The sequence below is a fragment of the Bubalus kerabau genome, chromosome 12, assembly GCF_029407905.1.
Source record: "Bubalus kerabau isolate K-KA32 ecotype Philippines breed swamp buffalo chromosome 12, PCC_UOA_SB_1v2, whole genome shotgun sequence".
Taxonomy (NCBI): domain Eukaryota; kingdom Metazoa; phylum Chordata; class Mammalia; order Artiodactyla; family Bovidae; genus Bubalus; species Bubalus kerabau.
The window spans coordinates 87,593,856-87,613,438 of NC_073635.1; the positions used below are offsets into that span (position 1 = coordinate 87,593,856).

Here is a 19,583-nt window from a genome sequence, read left to right on the forward strand (position 1 = left end):
CTCATATGGGATTTTTCCTGGGCTAGTAGAGGATCACAGTTTGAGAAATAAGATTTTGAGCATTATAACTAATAAAAACATCAAGGTTCTCTTATAAATATTCAGAATGCATTTTTTAACTGAGAAATTTAAAATCAGGAAACCAGTGGAAGAAGCTTAATACTTTGTCAAGATTCTAAATAATCCTATTATCTATTGCCATGCTCTGGTTTTCTAACAGAAAATAGAGCCTGCAGAAGATACAGCTAAATTTTCAACTAATGATTTCCAAATGGATGTAGATGAGAAATAGTAAGAATACGTAGAAACATTAGATACTCTCACAGATCTTTGTTTTACTTAAGCTTATTTATCTCCTGAGCTTCTTTGAAGAAGCATAACTGCTCTCAAGCTTGCCTCTCTTCAACATGCAATGATGATGCTAATAAGATCCACCTTCTCAAAGAGAACAGGACGAGAAGGAGACAGAGAAACCCCAGGGCACAGAAAATGAGCTAACTGAATAACCTGTTCCCCGGCAGAGAGTTCTGACTGTCCCTCTAAAATAATAAGACAGAATATTTTTAAAAATTATTCATGTCTACTGTTTGGGAGAAGATCAATGTTTGTCAGCATGAGACTTGCATGATTTAAAAGGAAAACTGTAGGTGTACCATCCTTTCAATTAAAAACAGGTAAAAATGTTAATAGACAAATGAACAGGGTTCACCTTGTAGCCATTCTCGTTAGAGCAGCCCTGTGTTATCTCCGTGAGAACTACAAAGATCTGTTTAATACCTAGGAGATTTGAGATCAGCTCACTGTAGTCTGTAGGGGCGGAAAAAGGGGAGTGATTTTAAGAACATTGAATTCCATCTTTCACTTAGAGCTTCTTAATGATTGTTTTTTTAAGACACAAACTTCCATAATTGTACTCGGAATTAGATTGCTAATTATCAAAGTAGGATAGACAGATAGGAGCTAATCTGATCTCTTTCATTCAGAGCTAAGCCTGATTCAGCTGGATTGTCAGGAATATGGGAATTTCTGTTAGATGAAATGTGGGTTAGGGTGCTCGTTTCATGATTAACTGTAGCATGGCCATAGGTAAAGGTATTACCTTTCCTAAGCATCATTGTCCTTACTCATAAAATAATACAAATGGTCTATCATATGAGGTCACCAGGAAGATATTAGGTCACACACGAACATAAAGTTCTCTTGGTAGGGGAAGTGCCTAATAAATGGCCGCTTTATGATCAATGGTGCATGGGTGGTGCAGGGGTAAAACTCCCGCCTGCCATGCAGGAGGCCCAGGTTCGATTCCCATCCCGTGCAGCCTCAACATCCGCTTACAGTCATATGATTAATGTTCTCCAGGTCACTACCCCCATACAACACCAACCATCACAAACTATTGTAGAAAGAACACTGGACAACACTGAATTGTCTTGCTTTTGACATCAGCTTGATCTGTGATTCAGGGCACATTTCTGTCACTTCTCTCAACCTCTGTTTCTCCTAGTTAAAACATAGGGTAAGCCTACATAGAGCTTCCCAGGTGGCATTAGTCTTAAAGAACCCACCTGAGCAAATGCGGGAGACAAAAGAGATGGGAGTTCGATCCCTGGGTCTGGAAGTTCCCCTGGAGGAGGGCATGGCAACCCACTCCAGTATTCTTGCCTGAAGAATCCCATGGATGGAGGAGCCTGGTGGGCTATAGTCCATGGGGTTGCAAAGAGCCGGACACAACTGGAGTGACTGAGCACACACGCACACACAAGCCTACGTATCCTTTAAGTGCTTTTCTAGAATTAAAATTTCATTATTAGCTACTTTTGTCAACATTCCCAGTCTCTGAATAACACCTAGACGGCTCACATCTTTTATGTGAGGAAGGTGAAGAGACTCACACAATGCTGTTGCCATCAACAGAAAAATGACAGGTTCTTGCCTTTGCTGTTTGCTGCACCTTTTCTCCTGACCTGTAACAGAACCAATCAATACAGAATTAGCGTATGACAGTTACAGTGAGGTAAGCTGATGGGTCCTGGGAGAGATCCAAATTTGAGAAGCAAACATACACATAAGGGGAAAAAAACTACTTTCATTCAATCATAAGCATAATGTATGTCAGACATCAGGTACTAAATTTTTGCTTACTTGCATGTGTCTGTGCTAAGTTGGTTCAGTCGTGTCGGATTCTTTGAGACCCTATGGACGGTAAACTGCTAGGCTCCTCTGTCCCTGGGCTTCTCCAGGCAAGAATACTGGAGTGGGTTGCCATGCCCTCCTCCAGGGGAACTTCCAGACCCAGGAATCAAACCCGTGTCTCTTAAGTCTCCTGCCTTGGCAGGCGGGTTCTATACCTCTAGTGCCACCTGGGAAGCCCCTTGCCAGGAACCAAGTCCTGGAATCATGCAACAGTCCACCCAGACGACTTAAAGAATAAGCGCTTGGGCTTCTGCTGAATGACTTGAGGATCAGACCCTTGAAAGTTCCCAGACGTCCAGAGTTTGACGTGACGCAGAGGATGGAGAGGCACCTCCTCATGCCCTTGGGGGGTCCTGGGTCTGATGGAAGGTTGAACTTCCCAGGTTAAACCAAGTAACATCATTAGCATCATCCCTATGCCAGGTATCCCGACAGCTGTCTGGATTGGAGCCTTACTCAGAAGCCATTTTTAATTTTAGCATCTGGAGAGCTGGGAGCCTTCCAAACCAGCAAGTCATGCTTTATTTCTGTTGAGCGTCTTTCTTGTACTTATTCCTGTCCTTATGCATTTTTTAAATAAGCAGCGGGAGCAATCAGGTAACGCTTGCAACACCCTCGGATAAAACACCCCTCGGATAAATCACCTGGCAAATTAGGTGTATTTTCCATCTTCCACATACCCACAGGTGACAGAGTCACCCCATGTGTCTCTAAAATAACAAGCCCACACCTTGTCATTTCAACTCATATCTCCTCTCACTGCATCCAAGAGAGATTTGGGTCTCTTAAACCCCGCATGATGTTTTCAGGGTTACCTCATCAGCCGGTACCTCAACCCTCAGTTCAGCCTGCCATTTGCAGTGAATGGTCGTATAAGAAGAGGAAATGGGATTGGGAAGGGAGCAGACGGGGAGAGACACAAGTAGGTGGATGATGAAAGGAGAAACAAAAGTCATTAAGAAACACCCTATGCCCAGCATCATACAAAGGCCAGTGCAGAATCTAGACTACGGCGAGGTTTTATCCAGATTTTGCTTCCTGTCTCAGAGCTGGTGTGACCAAACAGCACCCCTGGCAGCCCATCTGTTTACCTCTTCTACGTCTCAAATTTCTCTTCTGAGAAAAAGGAGGCTCCATCAGGTCCCTTTGGTTCTAAAATTCTGAGCTTGTGCTGCCTTTGGAAAGCTCATGCAAAGAACGAACTCAACATTCCTCATTACCCTCAAAATCCAGGGTGATCGATCACCTGTCAGAAAAGCCATCCTCGGGTCCCTTCCCAGCCCAGCTGCAGACAGCACGTCGGTGCTCTCCGTGTCGTATCGCCGAGACTTGACCCGCCGGGGCTGTCAGTTTTTGCCCTGTTTGTTTAGCTTTTCCGTCAGTACAGTTGCTCAAATTGACCCTCATTGACGTCTTTCTTTGTCACCAGAATCTCATCTGCCTCCTTACTGTCCTCCTCTAATTGATAACTCACACCCTCCCTCCAGATCCTTGGGTTCTGCATCTGCAGGACTCAAGCAACCACAGATGGAAAGATATCCAAAATGATTTCAAGAAGTTTCCAAAATGCAAAACTTGAATTTACTGCCCAGCAACTGTTTACATTGCGTTTACATTATATTAGGTATTGTAAGCAATCTGGAGGTCATTTAAAGGGTACAAGAGACTGTGCGTAGGTCATCTGCAAATATTGGGTTGGCCAAAAAATTCGTTTGGGCTCTCTACCCCCTGTACCCCTCCACAAAACCTGGGTTTCTGAGTCCAAATGCAGGTTATCCTCCTCTCAGACCCTAGGAATGTAGGGGAAAAGGAGATTGAAGGGGTTAAAGCGGAACCTCAGGGTTTATCCATCCCATGAGCAGACAGACAAACCACAAAACGAAGCGGATCCTCTGTGGCTCTGACTTGAGGTCCCTCTGGGGTTCAGAACCTCAGCTTTCTCACATTTGTATTGCTCATGTATTTCTTAAGTTTATTTATGCACCTTACTAACCCCTGGCAAGTCAAAACAACTATGGAACATCAGAGGACCTGCCCTGGTTGGCCTCCCAGGAAGAAAAGAAGCCTAAATGACTACCTCCGGTATTAGATGACAAGGACTACAACACAGATGCTTATGTAAGTGCGGAAGAGCCAGCTACTTGTGGACTCTGGGCAGATCGAAGGATGATCCAGAAAAGATGAGAGATTTCAACTGAGACTGAACGGAGAGACATGGCAGGTAGGAGTGCAGAAATACGAAAGTTTATCGTGTGTTTAGGGGAAGCACTGAGTCATTCACTTCACCATTATGCTACCCCTAAAACATGAAGAAGCTAAGTGTTCAACATAATTCCAAGCTAAAAACTGTGGTTAAAAGTGATTCAGTCCTCCCATATGAAAAAAATGAAACAAAGCCTTAACCTGTTTAATATTCTTATTCATTTCTTAATGATCTCCAGCTAAATGTTCTTTAACTTACATTGGCTTCCGTCTTGTGGAACCAGAAGCATATGCAATTAATCAGCCTATGGGGGAGGCAGCGGAAATCAAGGGCTTTATTCATTCTGTTGGTGCTGGTCCTGCCGGGGGGCGCCCCAAGTTCTGTGCCCTTTTTCTCAATATTCCCTCAGCTTCTTTTTCATGAGTTTTCTCATCCTGCATCCCACAGTTGGCTGCTGACATCATTTCCTCTGGCTTTTGTTCTCTAATGAGGTCGAGGTCTGTCTTTTGAGTTCTCTGTTCCATCTGCCTGGTGTTAACTTGCCGCAGAAGGTAGGGTTCTGATTAAGGGCCATTCAGGATTAGGATAAAAATTCCCTTATTTTCCCCTATCTTTTAACACATGGGCTCCGTCACTTCAGTTGTGTCTGACTCTCTGCGACTCCGTGGACTGTAACCCGCCAGGCTGCTCTGTCCGTGGAATTTTCCAGGCAAGAATCCTGGAGGTGGGTTGCCATTTCCTTCTCCAGGGGATCTTCCCGATTCAGGGACTGAACCCAAGTCTTCTGCATCAGCAGAGGTCTTCTTTACTGCCGAGCCACCCAGGAAGCCCCCAAATTCAGGTTAGATCCACTTAAAACCCATCTCAAATTCCTAAGGAGCTGTCCCTGTGACCTCACTGATATTAGGCGGGACTGGGGAGGTAGAAGAGGAGAGAGATTTACAGCTTTAGAAGCCTTCCCACTGCAACCCTTTGTGATGGTCTTGGGAAACGGTCTCTCCTTTTGTGCAGGGTGGGGTTCAATCTGTGTGGACACTGTGAACTGTGCTCTCCCGTAAAGATGAGCTGCCCTTAGAAAATCTGTTTCTTTCTCAAGGTCCTGTATCCTGGTGTCTAGTCTTTGCATTATAAACCTGGAATAGCAGGCTGATGTTCTGTGTTCTGTAACGGTGCAGGTGCTCTGCATGGTGTCTAGCAGACTTTACCTGATGGCGGTGTTAACGTGTAGAAGGTCGAGTGACCAATATTTGGAAGTGTTAGTGCGACGACAGAGCCTAGTGAAATTCAATGAACGACAAAGGTCGTCCTCGGTGTCCATCCTCATCTGCGACCATTTTTCCCTCCTTCTATCTTGAACAGAGTTCTGCACCTATCCACATGCTATAGCCATCTCACTTGTGTGGCATTGCCCCAGAAGTCCTCTAAACTTTCACTGCCTACACAAACTTTCTCATGATACAGATATAGCATCACTTGGTCAGTGATGACTTCCCAAAACTTAGAATGGACTGAGTGCCATTCCATACCACCTGAGTAGGTAGGTAACCAACTGAGAAAAACCTATACCATGTTAAAATTATCTGTTTGTGCATCTTCCTTCTCTAGCAGATTATAAGCTCTTTATGTTATTTTAGATTCTTGCAATATGTGATTATAGTATCTCAAGGGGTGGTCTTTGGGCTACTATATAGAGAATACATTAAAACCCCCAAAGATTGTTACATTTTCTCTTTCACTTCTAAATTTGTGTCCCCAAGCACCTTGCATAGTTCCAGTGGGAAAATGGGTGCTTAATATACATTAGTAGATCTGACTTGAATAATGAGCTATGTTATAATAGGACTGTATTATATCAATAATTAAAGTTTTAGTCAAATCCTGTGATAAAGAACAAGGCTTAATTTACCCTAGAGAGGGCACCAAGCCCTTGAAAATGACAAGATTAAAGGTTTATTAATATTTCAGGAAATGTGCAATCATTAACATTTATCTGTGATGGCTCCTATTTTTAATGCTATGTCACTTTAGGACTCAACATGTCAGCCCTATGAAATTCAATTTTCCAGTTATTTGATGCTTATTCATTGGGTGACCACTGGAGAGAAATAACAGCAAATATGGAGCTTTGGGAAATTATGATCATTCCTTCCCTAAAATAGTGAAATCCTTTAGAGAAAGGACAAGGAATAACTAAAGAGCATCCATAAATCACACAAAAGGTATGTATACTTGAGGGAAGAAGCCTGAGTTAAAGGACAATACTTAAGTACATTTAACAGAACAGTCAAATAGTAGGGCAATAATCTCTTTAAAAAGAAAAATCTAAAATCATGATAATCACTAGCGAAATGATGCATGTGACCATAAAAATAACAACTGTTAGAAATAGGTCTTGTATACACAGAGAGCCCAGCCTGGTGCTCTGTGATGACCTAGAGGGATGTGATGGGGAGAGCCCCTAGAGGGAGGCTCAGGAGGGAAGGGACACATATATATACATATACACATATACTATATATATAATTATGACTGATTTGCATTGTTGTATGGCAGAAACCAACACAAAACTGTAAAACAATTTCCCACCAATTAAAAAATAAATTTAAAAAAGAAGTGGTTTTTATATAATGGGAATGCATTTAAAAAATGTATGTATATATATGCTATATATTATGTATATACCATATATATATATGAATCATTTTGCTGTACACCTGAAACTAATACAACATTGTAAATCAACTATATTTCAATTAAAAAATGGTTTTATTTTTTTAAGAAATAGGTTTCAAACAAAGTCACAGAGATGACAACACACGTTAGTCCCTTGTCATCTGTTTCTGCACAGCAGGATGCATCTGCTTTCTGGCAGGGGAGTAGCATGTCACTTCCTGAACCCAGAATTCCCTTGCAGAGACTCCACTATGAGGACACACTTTTACCACGAGCAGGTGGTCATCAGATGATTAACAGAGCACAGGACTGCCTTCACCACTGGGGTCTCTCACTCTGCAATTTCTATTCAGTCTGCTCTTCAAGAAGATGTATTTTGTGGAAGCTGCCAGTTGACAGACCCCACACGCAAATGCAGGCTTTACATTAGGTCTCATATAAGCTTTTCTGCTCAAAGGAAAAATGTATTACTGAGCATTTAATTTTAGTAAAATCCCTCATCTGTTTGATAGCCCATCTACATAGAAGTTTAATAAACTGCAAGGCCAAAAGTATGTGACGTTGGGGTACAGATTTGTTCAGATCTTGATCCTCAGAAATGATTTAACCTTTCACTCGTTCAGATCTTGATCCTCAGAAATGATTTAACCTTTCACTCGAGGCGATCAGTGGAATCTTTACATAGTGCAGAGCATTCATCAAGAGTAGCCTGTGTTCATTATTCAATTGATATTTGTAATTTCTAGCTCAGGAAAGTAAACATTCTCAAGTATCTACAGTACTTCATCGAGGTGGGTCCACTGTTGACATCTGCACATATTCCAGCTGGTGAGTTTGAAATATCACCACAATCAAGAGAAAGGAGAAGTGCCAGCAGGTTGGCTGACACTTGGTCATTGAGGAAAAGTCTTTATGTCGCTCCCTCAGACTCCTCTCTGCGTGCCTCTGAGCTGCGTGCTCTGAATCTGTCCTCCCAGACAAATTCAGCCCTACCCCACAGACAGCCCCCCACACGGACAAAGAGAACCAGTATTAAAATAGCCACATTAGCCAGACCACGGTAGAACCCTTGGAGAAAGCCCGAGGAACAGGAATAGACATGAACAAGCATAAACTAACTGCAACACGAAATACACATAAACAATTCATACCTGTGTAGCCAGCTAAATCGTAAAATTTAAAATAGGGTATGGAGATTCCTTAAAAAAAAAAAAACTCAGAATAAAACTACCCTATGACACAGCAATCCCACTACGGGGCGTGTAACCGAGGAAACCGTAATTGAGAAAGACCCCTATCCCCCAGCGTTCACTGCGGCACTGTTCACAACAGCTCAGACGTGGAAGCAGCCTTGATATCCGTGGACAGGGGAACAGATAAAGAAGCTGTAGTACATAGAGACAGTAGAACATTACTCAGCTACAAAAAGGAGGGCAGCTGAGTTCATTCTGAGGTAGACAAACCTAGAGCCTTTTTTACAGAGTGAAGTAAGTCAGAAAAAGAAATATCATATATTAAAGCATATATATGGAATCTAGAAAGATGGTACTGATGAACCTCTTTGAAGGGCAGGAAAGGAGACAGGGGCATAGAGAACAGTGGGGGAAGGAGAGGGACGAATGGAGAGAGTAGCATACACACACTACTATATATGCTGTATAGTACAGCATACATACACACCAAAACGCATATACACTACTATATGTAAACTAGATAGCTGGTGTGAATGTGCTGTGAGACACAGGGAGCTCAATCCCTGTGCTCTGTGACAACCGAGGGGCGGGATAGGGCGGGAGGTGACAGGGAGGTTCAAAGAACGCAGGGACATATGTATACCTATGGCTGACTCATGCTGCTATATGGCAGAAACCAGTATTATAAAGCAATGATTCTCCAATGAAAATAAATCTTAAAAAATTAAAGAGTTAGCTTCATAACTTTCAATGTTTAGAATTAACTTTTAAACTGCTGCTGCTGCTGCTGCTAAGTCGCTTCAGTCGTGTCCGAGTCTGTGCGACCCCAGAGATGGCAGCCCACCAGGCTCCGCCATCCCCGGGATTCTCCAGGCAAGAACTATTGCTTTACAAAATTTTAAACTATTATTTTTAAAAATATGGGAGTAGCATTTAAACCACATAAATAGCTTAGATGCGTTCCCGTTAATTTAGTATCACTCAAACATTTCAATAGCGCAAGTACCCTAAAAATAACTACCCACTGATGCTTTCTTGACCAGTGTTCACAGGACATGATTCCATTCTTTTTTTAGTCTATTATTGAAGTATTATGCTAATTCAAATGGAACTTCCCTGGGCTTCCTGGTAATTTATGAGGTTTTTAGCTAGCTTCCCTGGTGGCTCAGATGGTAAAGCATCTGCCTACAATGAGGGAGACCCTGGTTCAGTCCCTGGGTGGGGAAGATGGCCTGGAGAAGGAAATGGCAACCCACTCCAGTATTCTTGCCTGGAAGATCCCATGGACAGAGGAACCTGGTAGGCTACAGTCCATGGGGTTGCAAAGAGTCAGACACGACTGAGCGACTTCACTTCACTCACTGTTCAATTAAAGTGGTTGCTAAAGAGGGAAGTTACCAAGAGGACACAGTTTAGTATCAGAGAGCTGGGTGAGGACACCCTCACCCCTGTGTGAGTCCTGGGATCTGTATCCACAGAACCTGAGCTCCTCTCTCCTCCTCCGTCAAATAGATGCAACAATACGATCCGCGAGGCTGATGAAAACATCAGATGAGATTCTACACATAAAACTTCCCAGGAGAGAATGACGACTGCTGCTGGAGACCCCTTTCAAAATCCAAGTGTTAAAGGTAATTATATTGTTAGTTTTATACCCCGAAGTGGCTCTAAACACTACTGTCCAATCGTTATGAAAGAAGAGAGAAAAAAAAGAAAGAGAGAAAGGAGGGAAGGGAGGAAACAATGATTTCATTGTCCATAATCAAACAAAATCATCTCTCTACTCCCACCACAGTGCCCCCTGCTGTTCCTTCCTGGAAAGGCAACTCTGACCGTCTTCCACCCTTTGTCCCGCCCAGCTATACTGTATTCTTCTTCCTCATACACCCTGCTAGAAGCTTCCCCCTTTCCTGAATCTGTAATGAACTTCCTGACCGTACTGACTTAATACTTTCAGATATGACCCTGAAACAGGAAATATGAATAAATAGAAATAATTAAGAAGAAAGCTTGACAAAAGGAAGAGGGAGAAGTAATAAAACATAAGATCACTGAATAAAGGAATCTAGAATTGCTTGGTGAACAGAAAATCATTGTAGATTCTATATATACTCGTTAAAGATGAGAGATGTGAATTCATACCAAATGTACACATACCATGCAAAGATACCGTATGTATACACAATAGTTTCTTCTGGGTACACGTCTCGTTAAAATGAGAAGCATATGAATCTCTTGTATAAGTGAATGACTTATAAATTCCCTTTGACCTCAGAAATTTATCAATCTATTTATACATATCAATAGTCATTTATATCAGAGGTTTCAAAGCTTCTTTAAGATGAAGTCAGAAAGAACTAAACAGTATTCAAATTGTCATTCTGACAATTTTTGCAAAGTATCTTCTTTTCACAGAAGGTATTAGGAGTGATCCTGTCTCTTCTTTTAATCGTGTGATTCAAGAATTGACGTCTGGAACTGTCTTGGGTTTTGTTTTGTTTTTTTTTTAGCGTGCTTCAATCGTCTTTTTTATTTTGGCTATGCTGGGTTTTCGTGGCTATGTGGGCTTTTCTCTAGTTGCCATTAGCCAGGGCTACTCTCCTGTTGCAGAGCACAGCTCTAGGGTGTGCGGGCTTCAGTAGTTGCGGCTCCCAGGCTCCAGAGCACAGGCTCAGTAGCTGCAGTGCACTGGGCTTGGTTGCCCCACGGCGGCATGTGGGACCCAGGTATGCAACCCGTGTCTCCTGCATTGGCAGGTGGATTCTTTAGCACAGAGCCACCAGGGAAGCCCCCGGGGTCTGGAACTGCTGAGGCCCTTTGGTTGTTCTTACATGAGGTGTGACTGCAGAGGAAAGTGGTGGAGATTGTGTGTCTCCTATAGGTAAGTCTTCCCTAGTGGCTCAGACAATAAAGAATCTGCCTGCAAGGCAGGAGACCTGGGTTCAGAGCCTGGGTGGGGAAGATGTCCTGGAGGGGGACATGGCAACCCACTCCGGTATTCTTTCCTGGAGAATCACATGGACAGAGGAGCCTGGCGGGCTACAGTCCATGGGGTCACAGAGAGTCTGACATGACTGAGCAACTAAGCACAATGTTGAGCAAGGCAGAGGAAGAGTCAGGATGAACATGGCCCTGGGAATGTTGCTGGAGTCATTACATGAAGCTCCTTTTCTGGATGCCATATTTTTAGTTGCAAACCCAGTAAATTAACTTTGCTGTTTAAAACATTTTGAGATGGGTTTTCTATAATGTGCAGTACAAAAAGATGCCCAATGATGCATATTTAAATAGCTATTTTCTCAAGACATGTTTGGGGGTTTCAAGGAGAGGCTTTGAGTCATCTACAGACAGCCTTAAAAAATATGAAACACCACAGAGATACAACAGGAAGTAATTTCTCACTTTATAAAAAATTCATGATGGGCTTCTGATGAATATGATCCCTCCTTGTGCACTTAAGGTGGGAGCTGACTTGTAAACGCTTAATGTTCTTCTCACATGGAAGTATTAATAGTCTTTGCCTCTTAGGATTTTACGGCTTCTAAAGCTGTTTGAGGTGTATTGTCTTATTCAGTCTAGGAAACCCAAAGAAGCTCATGTTGGCCAAGATCCCAGGAGTGTAATTTTAGGAAGAGCTGACATCTGTCTCAATCGGTCTGACACCGATATGGATCCACTCTGCAGTCTCCACTGTCATGCGAGTACCATCCATTCAGAATAACCACACCCCACCACTCCCCGGTCACTCATCTCCCACAAAGCAAACCCACAGCGTTTTCTGTTTGATCGTCACTGGTTCAGTAGCCCTGTTGCCACTGAGAAGCTTCTATCCTTATTGGGAGATAGACTGGGTGTGAAGCTGCCCACAGGTACTAAGTACACCACTTTTGGAAAAGTTACTTAAACACTTCAAGCCTCTGCTTTTTTTTTTTTTTTATGTGAAAGTGGAAATGATAAGGACCCACATCACAGAGTTTTGAGCTCTAAGATAATTCCTTTTACGTTCTTTTAGCTACCTTGTCTTACCCTCTTTAAGTCTTTGTTCGTAAAAATTGGCGTATTTCCCTCCTTTTAAAAATGTTCTTAGTTTGATCATTTTATTCCCAAGCTTAAAGTCTTTAAGTGATTACTTGGTCCTAAAGAACGAAGCCCTAACTCCCCATCAGGACTTCGAGGATGACCCCTGAGCTAGCCCTGAGCCACTTTTTCACTTGCAGCCTCTCCTGTCCATGGGCATCGGGTGTGATCATGCCCAGGACGGCCTGAATCCTGAATGTGCCCATCTATGTCATCCGCCTTCAATCAGGCTTCCTCCTGCTGTCGACCCTGACCTCCCATTTCTTAGAGCATTTACTTTAGAAAACCTCTAAATTCTTTCCCTGAATCTTTACGATGTATGCAAATCTTTTTTAAAGTGTTGTTACTTAGTTGCTCAGCTGTGTCCAGTGTTTTGTGGCCCCATGGACTGTGTAGCCTGCCAGGCTCCTCTGTCCATGGAATTCTCCAGGTAAGAATACTGGAGTGGGTTGCCATTTCCTTCTCCAGGGGATCTTCCCGACCCAGGAATCAAATTTGGGTCTCCTGCATTGCAGGCAGATTCTTTACACGGCCGAGCCACCAAGGAGACCCTGTATGTCCTTCCCAATAAAATGGAAATACCTATCTAATATTTCCATATTTCAATACTTTTCCTAAGTATATTTTAGACATTAATGAAGCAGCTGTTGAAACAAGGTTTGGGGTTGTATGTAAGCAAAATCCCACCTAGCCTGGGGACACAAATGCTCAACAAAAAGCAAAAGTGCAGTCTACGCACATTAAGTGCGGTACACACACATTAAGCTAAAGTTATCAGCCCTTCATCTGCCTGTGCCCTAAAATATCTCAAAACTGAATAAATATGGATGAACATTAATTTTCCAGACACACTACCTGTCATTTTTAGCAAAAGTGCTTTCAGATCAGCCAAAACAGACTTTTCCTCCTCCAGCTGAATACAAGTCCCTAGCATATTAACAGCAAAGAAAGTCACACTTTTACGAGGGAAGGAGGATTCTACTTGTACCGGTAGACTTCATCCCGGTTTGAATTGTGTTCCTGTACAGGGTGCGCTGACATCTCACATTGCTTGGGATCTTGATATAAAATTGCTCGGAGGCCACTTCGGTCTCTGCTTGTTAATGCACATGGAGCCAGGAAGGGATCGGCAACTGAAAAGCATTTTCAGAGAAAAATCAAAGATACTCATTTGGAGTTTTAATGAGAAAACCCAAGAAAGCGCAACAAGAAAATAGCTAAATTAACTCCGATTGTATTATGTTTAATCTTTTTCCAAGGTAGACAGGAAAGAAGCTTAGATGGGAAATAAATTAATTTTATACTGCATTAGAGACTTCGTGTGGTATTAGCTAGGATCTTTAAAAGGACATTGGTTTTATCTGCTTTGGAATGAGAGTAACTAAGAAGTTAAAAGCTAAACCTAATCGTGAGATGAACTGAACATCCAATCACTTAAACTCTTTGACTTGAGGCTTGTGCTGCTGATCACATGACTAGCCTTTCTCATGTTATCTTCTGTACTTTTCTGAATAAAGAGCAGTTAGCTTACTCTTCAGTAAATTTTCCCCTGGACAGCACACTTCTGGGTAAGGATTGTGAGCTTTCTCCATGGCTGTGTGTTCGTGTATGTTTCACAATCGTGTTAACTTCAGCAAGGACTCTGTGCGTCCCACTGATCGCTCCCTGCATTTGCTAAACCGAACAGTTGATGTTTTGACCTTACATCATCTGACTTTTCTGTGGAGTTGGGCTCTATTTAACGTTCTCCTTAAAGTGCTAACTTCCACGTCCAAATGTGTTCATTTAAATGCTCACTCAACAAATCCACACGTGTGTTCCTAGGTCAACTCAGCCTCCTGTGGGACCTAATTTTCTTCTCTAGCTCTTATTTGTCTTGGCAGGTTGCGTCTGTGGCTGTCCCATCACATTCCAAATCTAGAGTCATCGTCCAGCCTCTGTCACTTTTCTCTCCCACATCTAAGCTTTCTTACTGATTTTTCATTGTACATCTCACAGCTGTTTTCATTCTTTCATTCCCATCGTAAATGCTGCCTTGGGTCAGGCACTCATTACGTGTTTTTTAAAGGTCCCCCTGACATTGTTCCTTATCATCCATCTATCTATAATACTCCACCTAAATAAACCTAAAATGCTGTACTGATTTTGTTACTACTCCATGTAAAACTCTTCAATATCTTCCCATAACTTATACAATAAAATCTAAGTTCCTTTTAAGACTTTTTCTTCATATTCTTTTTCATTATTTTTTCATTTCATTTTTTCATATTCTATTTCATTATGTTTTTCATCTTATTACAGGATATTAAATAGAGTTCCCTATGCTTTACAGTAGGACCCTGCTGTGAGACCTTTTAAGATACAGTACTGCTCAATTTTTTTTTCTTTTGAATTTTTTATTTTGTGTTGGGGTATAGCTGATTAACAATGTTGTGATAGTTTCAGGTAAACAACAAAGGGACTCAGCCATACATACATAGATAGATATTCTTTCTCCCCCAGACCCCTCTCCCATCCAGGCTGCCACATAACATTGAGCAGAGCTCCATGTGCTATACAATAAGTCCTTGTTGGTTATCCGTTTTAAATAGAGCAGTGTGTACATGACCATCCCAAAGTCCCTAACTATCCCTTCCCCCCAGCAACCATAAGTTCATTTTCTGTCTGTGAGTCTGTTTCTAAGTTCATTTGTGTCATTTTTTAGATTCCACATATAAGGGATATCATACAATATTTCTCCTTCTCTGTCTGACTTACTTCACTCAGTGTGACACTCTCTAGATCCATGCATGTTGCTTCAAATGGCATTATTCCGTTTTGTTAATGGTTGAGTTATATTCCATTGTATATGCGTACAACATCCTCTATCCATTTCTCTGTCAATGGACAGTCAGGTTGTTCCCACTCTCGGCTGTTGTACTCAGTGCTGCAATGAACGCTGGGCTGCATGGATCCTTGCAGATCATGTTGTTTCTAGATATATGCCCAGGAGTGGGATGGCAGGGTACTATGGCAGCTCTATTTTTAGTTTTTTCGGTACCTGAAGACTGTTCCCCATAGTACCATTGCCCAATTTTTAATATTAATTTGCTTTCTTTCTTCTCCATCTGCAATTTTTGCAATAGTAATCCTAAGCTACTTACTTTGTAAATTCACTGTTATGGACTGAATATTTATGTACATTTAAAATCAAGATGTTGAAGCCTTGGTCCCCCACGTGATAGTGTTTAGAAACCTGAATTTCCCCCCCCTGCTGTGACATGGCCAAAGCTCCGCACAGTCGCTGCCCTTGGTTCAGATTTCTCCTTGGTTTCTCAGCTCCTGGTCCAGCTTATTTTAAATATCAGCAAACGCCTCTGGGGAAATGCAGTGAAGGTCAGGTTCGACTTTCTCTTCTCTCGCTGGTCTCGGACCCTCAAGTCTAGCTGCCCTGGCTGCTTTCTGATGTCGCTGAACAGATTTTCTTTTGCAGAGGGGTGGGGAGGTAGGTGAGAAGTCTTGCTTTAGGTGTTGCTTTTCTAATTCTTTTCTGATTTCAGAAGATACAGAAGGTTTGCTTTGCTGGTCTGGTCCCTCGTAGCTGGAAACACAAGAACCTGCTGGAATGTGTTAGAGCAAGTCCCAATCACGTATCACTCTGTCTGCACACATTCCATCATGTATTACCGGTAGATATGATATGCTTAATTAGTTTAACACCAGTCTGTTATCATAAAAATAGCAATAATTACATAATATAATCTACTATGAAGTCTATATTCAAATGCCTAAAAAAAATGCCTCCTGAATTTAGATGTAAATGAGGCCCGAACTTTGTATTTTGTTGATGTCTGTTTTAATCTACAACAATCTCCTCTCTGTTTTTTTCTCATCTTCATTTATAATAAAAAAAGTAATCATTTTTTTTCATGTAAAATTGCCCATAGTCTCAATTTTGCTGATTGCATTCTTGTCATGTAACTTATTCCTCCACTTCCTGTATATCCTGTAAATTGGAAGTTCGATATAGAGACCTGATTATGAACAAATTCCTGATGAAAATGCTTCTGAGTATTCTGGTAAGGTTTTATGAGCCTGCGCGCAATGTTATTCTGTATTGATCAGCAGATCCAGTGCTGGCAGCATAAATTGTTTTTAGGTGAAAAAAGGCACAGCCAGAGACATACAATACGTGTCGGTTTCGCAACTCCCATGTACACCGTGGCTCTTTTCTGGTGGTATTATCAGCGGCTTCATTTTACTTAAGAGTGTTTTAGTTATAATTACACTTTTATTTAGTTTTAAAGGACATATACATTCATCTCAGAATATTCAAGCACTGTTAGAGGAACAGCACTTGGCCTGGAAGAACTCACATGAGTAGAAAGAAAAAAATAAATCACCATTGAACAAGATGGGATAAGAGAAGCACCCGCCAGAGGTCTCACCACAGAGTAAGCGTGAAGCAGAGGCTCTCCAAGGGTGGGTCCCCCCATGGTGCGTGTTGTGGACAGAAAGCTGCGTCCCCCACAAAATGCACATGCTGAGATCCCAGCCGCCACGGTATTAAGAGGTGGTCTTGGTGAATAGCTGGGTTCTCCTGAGTCCTGCTCAGCTTCTGACAGCCCTTCTCCAAGAGGACCATCATCCCACTCAACTCTGCTTCCAGCCTGGACACGAGCTGTGCTACACGTGGACAGACCTCTCACTCTGGGGGTGCTTTCATTTCCCTTCAAGCCTGGGAGTGAAAGAGCATACCTCCTGGCTTGGATGGGGGCCTGTAGAGCATTCCCGAGTGTGTTCATTTTGCCAACTGTGACCACCTGTCTACTCTCCTCATGGCCATATTTTGTAGCTGATTATTCTCTCTCCTGGACTTCCTTGGTGGCTCAGCGGTAAAGAACCTGCCTGACAATGCAGGAGCTTCAGGAGATGTGGGTTTGATCCCTGGATTGGGAAAATCCCCTGGAAGAGGCCATGGGAACCCACTCCAGTATTCTTGCCTGGAGAATCGCATGGACAGAGGAGCCTGGCAGGCTACAGTCTACAGGGTTGCAATGAGTTGGACACAACTGAGTGACTTAGCATGCACACACATTCTCTCTCCCAAATTAAAAGACAGAAAAGACTCTCTGCTTGATTTCAGCTCCTCGTTGACCTAGGGCTACTAAGAAATCCAGGTAAGAAGTGGTTGCGTCTAGCCAAGATAAGACAGGTTCCATACAGGCTGGACTTCACCCCAGTCCATTCTCCAAGACCACTTACCAATTCCTACTGGGCACAAAGTCCGGAGTGAGGTTTTAGCAGATAAGGTTGAGGTAGGAGGGCCTTGAAGGTAAACAAAATGTGGCCTCACCTCTGAAAGGAATTCACCGTCCAGTTGGAGAAATCGCGGTGACACCAGATTGACGATGTCAGGAGAAGGCACTGCATCTCACTGCTTTAGAGTGAGAGCTGCTCTTCACCCCAGCCACTCTGACAAACCCCTACCTGTTTCTCCAACCCATGTGTTCTGCCTCTCCTCTGCTCAATGTTGACATTAGTGCAATAACCATTATTGAAAGGAGCCTGGGAGGTGGGGCTCCTCCAGGTTGGGGGAAACAAGATAAACGCACAAAAGGATAAAGTGAGGGATGGATTCAGAGGCTAGCCAGTACAAGATGGTTGGGTGGCATCATCGACTCAATGGACATGCATCTGAGCAAGCTGCAGGAGGCAGTGAAGGACAGTGAAGTCTGGCGAGCCACAGCCCATGGTGCCACAAAGAGCTGGACATGACTGAGCAACCGAACAATAGCAACACGGCAAGAATGGGGTTCAGGGGAAGACACCAGTAGATAGGACAGGAATGAACAAGACAGAAATATTCAACCAAAGGTCATGTGTAAATCTCCTTACTCTTCCTCATGTCACACCAAGGAAACAGTGTGGGCAAGCACACACATTCTGTCGCTCTGTCCTGTTCCCACATGCGGGGTTATATAACCTGGTTACGGCACAGATGGAGGTGATGCAGACCTCGTCCTGGAATGAGATGGGCTGGATGAAGCACAGGACACAGTAAGGATGGACTCCCTGGGCGATGCTCCAGACCCAGAGCCTTCTCCACGGCCCCGTGTTCCCTGTGACACATTCTGTGCCCACATGAATTTCTCCTCTTTCTCCTGCCCTCACATGCTACCTCTTTGCCCAACAGCAGGCTGCTCTGATTCATCCCATTAACTGCTGGCTCCTTGAAACCCATTTTCTCTCCTGCTTGAATAACTTCTATTTTTATTCATTCATGTCTTTACTTCTTACTGTATCACTCCTTAATAACCTAGTAATTTCTCCATCTTTTAACAATGACCGTGGTACTAGTGGTAAAGAACTTGCTTGCCAATGCAGGAGACTTAAGAGATGGGGTTCCCTCCCTGGGTTGGGAAGATCCCCTGGAGGAGGAAATGGCCACCCACTCCAGTATTCTTGCCTGGAGAATCCCATGGACAGAGGATCCTGGTGGTTTATCATCCATAGGGTCGCAAAGAGTCAGACACGACTGAAGCAACTTCGGATCAGATCAGATCAGATCAGTCGCTCAGTCGTGTCCGACTCTTTGTGACCCCATGAATAGCAGCACGCCAGGCCTCCCTGTCCATCACCAACTCCCGGAGTTCACTGAGACTCATGTCCATCGAGTCAGTGATGCCATCCAGCCATCTCATCCTCTGTCATCCCCTTCTCCTCCTGCCCCCAATCCTTCCCAGCATCAGAGTCTTTTCCAATGAGTCAACTCTTCGCATGAGGTGGCCAAAGTACTGGAGTTTCAGCTTGAGCATCATTCCTTCCAAAGAAATCCCAGGGCTGATCTCCTTCAAAACGGACTGGTTGGATCTCCTTGCAGTCCAAGGGACTCTCTAGAGTCTTCTCCAACACCACAGTTCAAAAGCATCAATTCTTCGGTGCTCAGTCTTCTTCACAGTCCAACTCTCACATCCATACATGACCACAGGAAAAACCATAGCCTTGGCTACATGGACCTTTGCCGGAAAAGTAATGTCTCTGCTTTTGAATATGCTATCTAGGTTGGTCATAACTTTCCTTCCAAGGAGCAAGCGTCTTTTAATTTCATGGCTGCAGTCACCATCTGCAGTGATTTTGGAGCCCAGAAAAATAAAGTCTGACACTGTTTCCACTGTTTCCCCATCTATTTCCCATGAAGTGATGGGACCGGATGCCATGATGGTATTTTTCCTAATACTTAGAATTTTCATCAAGGATTGCAG

At 43.1% G+C, this 19,583-nt stretch overlaps 1 long non-coding RNA gene across 2 annotated transcripts; it reads left to right on the forward strand.

Moving 5' to 3' along the window:
• Positions 1-4,914: 4,914 nt before the first annotated feature.
• Positions 4,915-16,066, forward strand: LOC129624763 (uncharacterized). 2 transcript variants are annotated; one of them, XR_008701158.1, is made up of 3 exons: positions 4,915-5,120; positions 9,775-9,893; positions 15,879-16,066. It is a non-coding gene; the product is annotated as an uncharacterized LOC129624763 (long non-coding RNA). The 2 variants fall into 2 exon arrangements; XR_008701159.1 differs by lacking the exon at positions 15,879-16,066 and adding an exon at positions 11,837-12,636.
• The last annotated feature ends 3,517 nt before the right edge of the window (positions 16,067-19,583 follow it).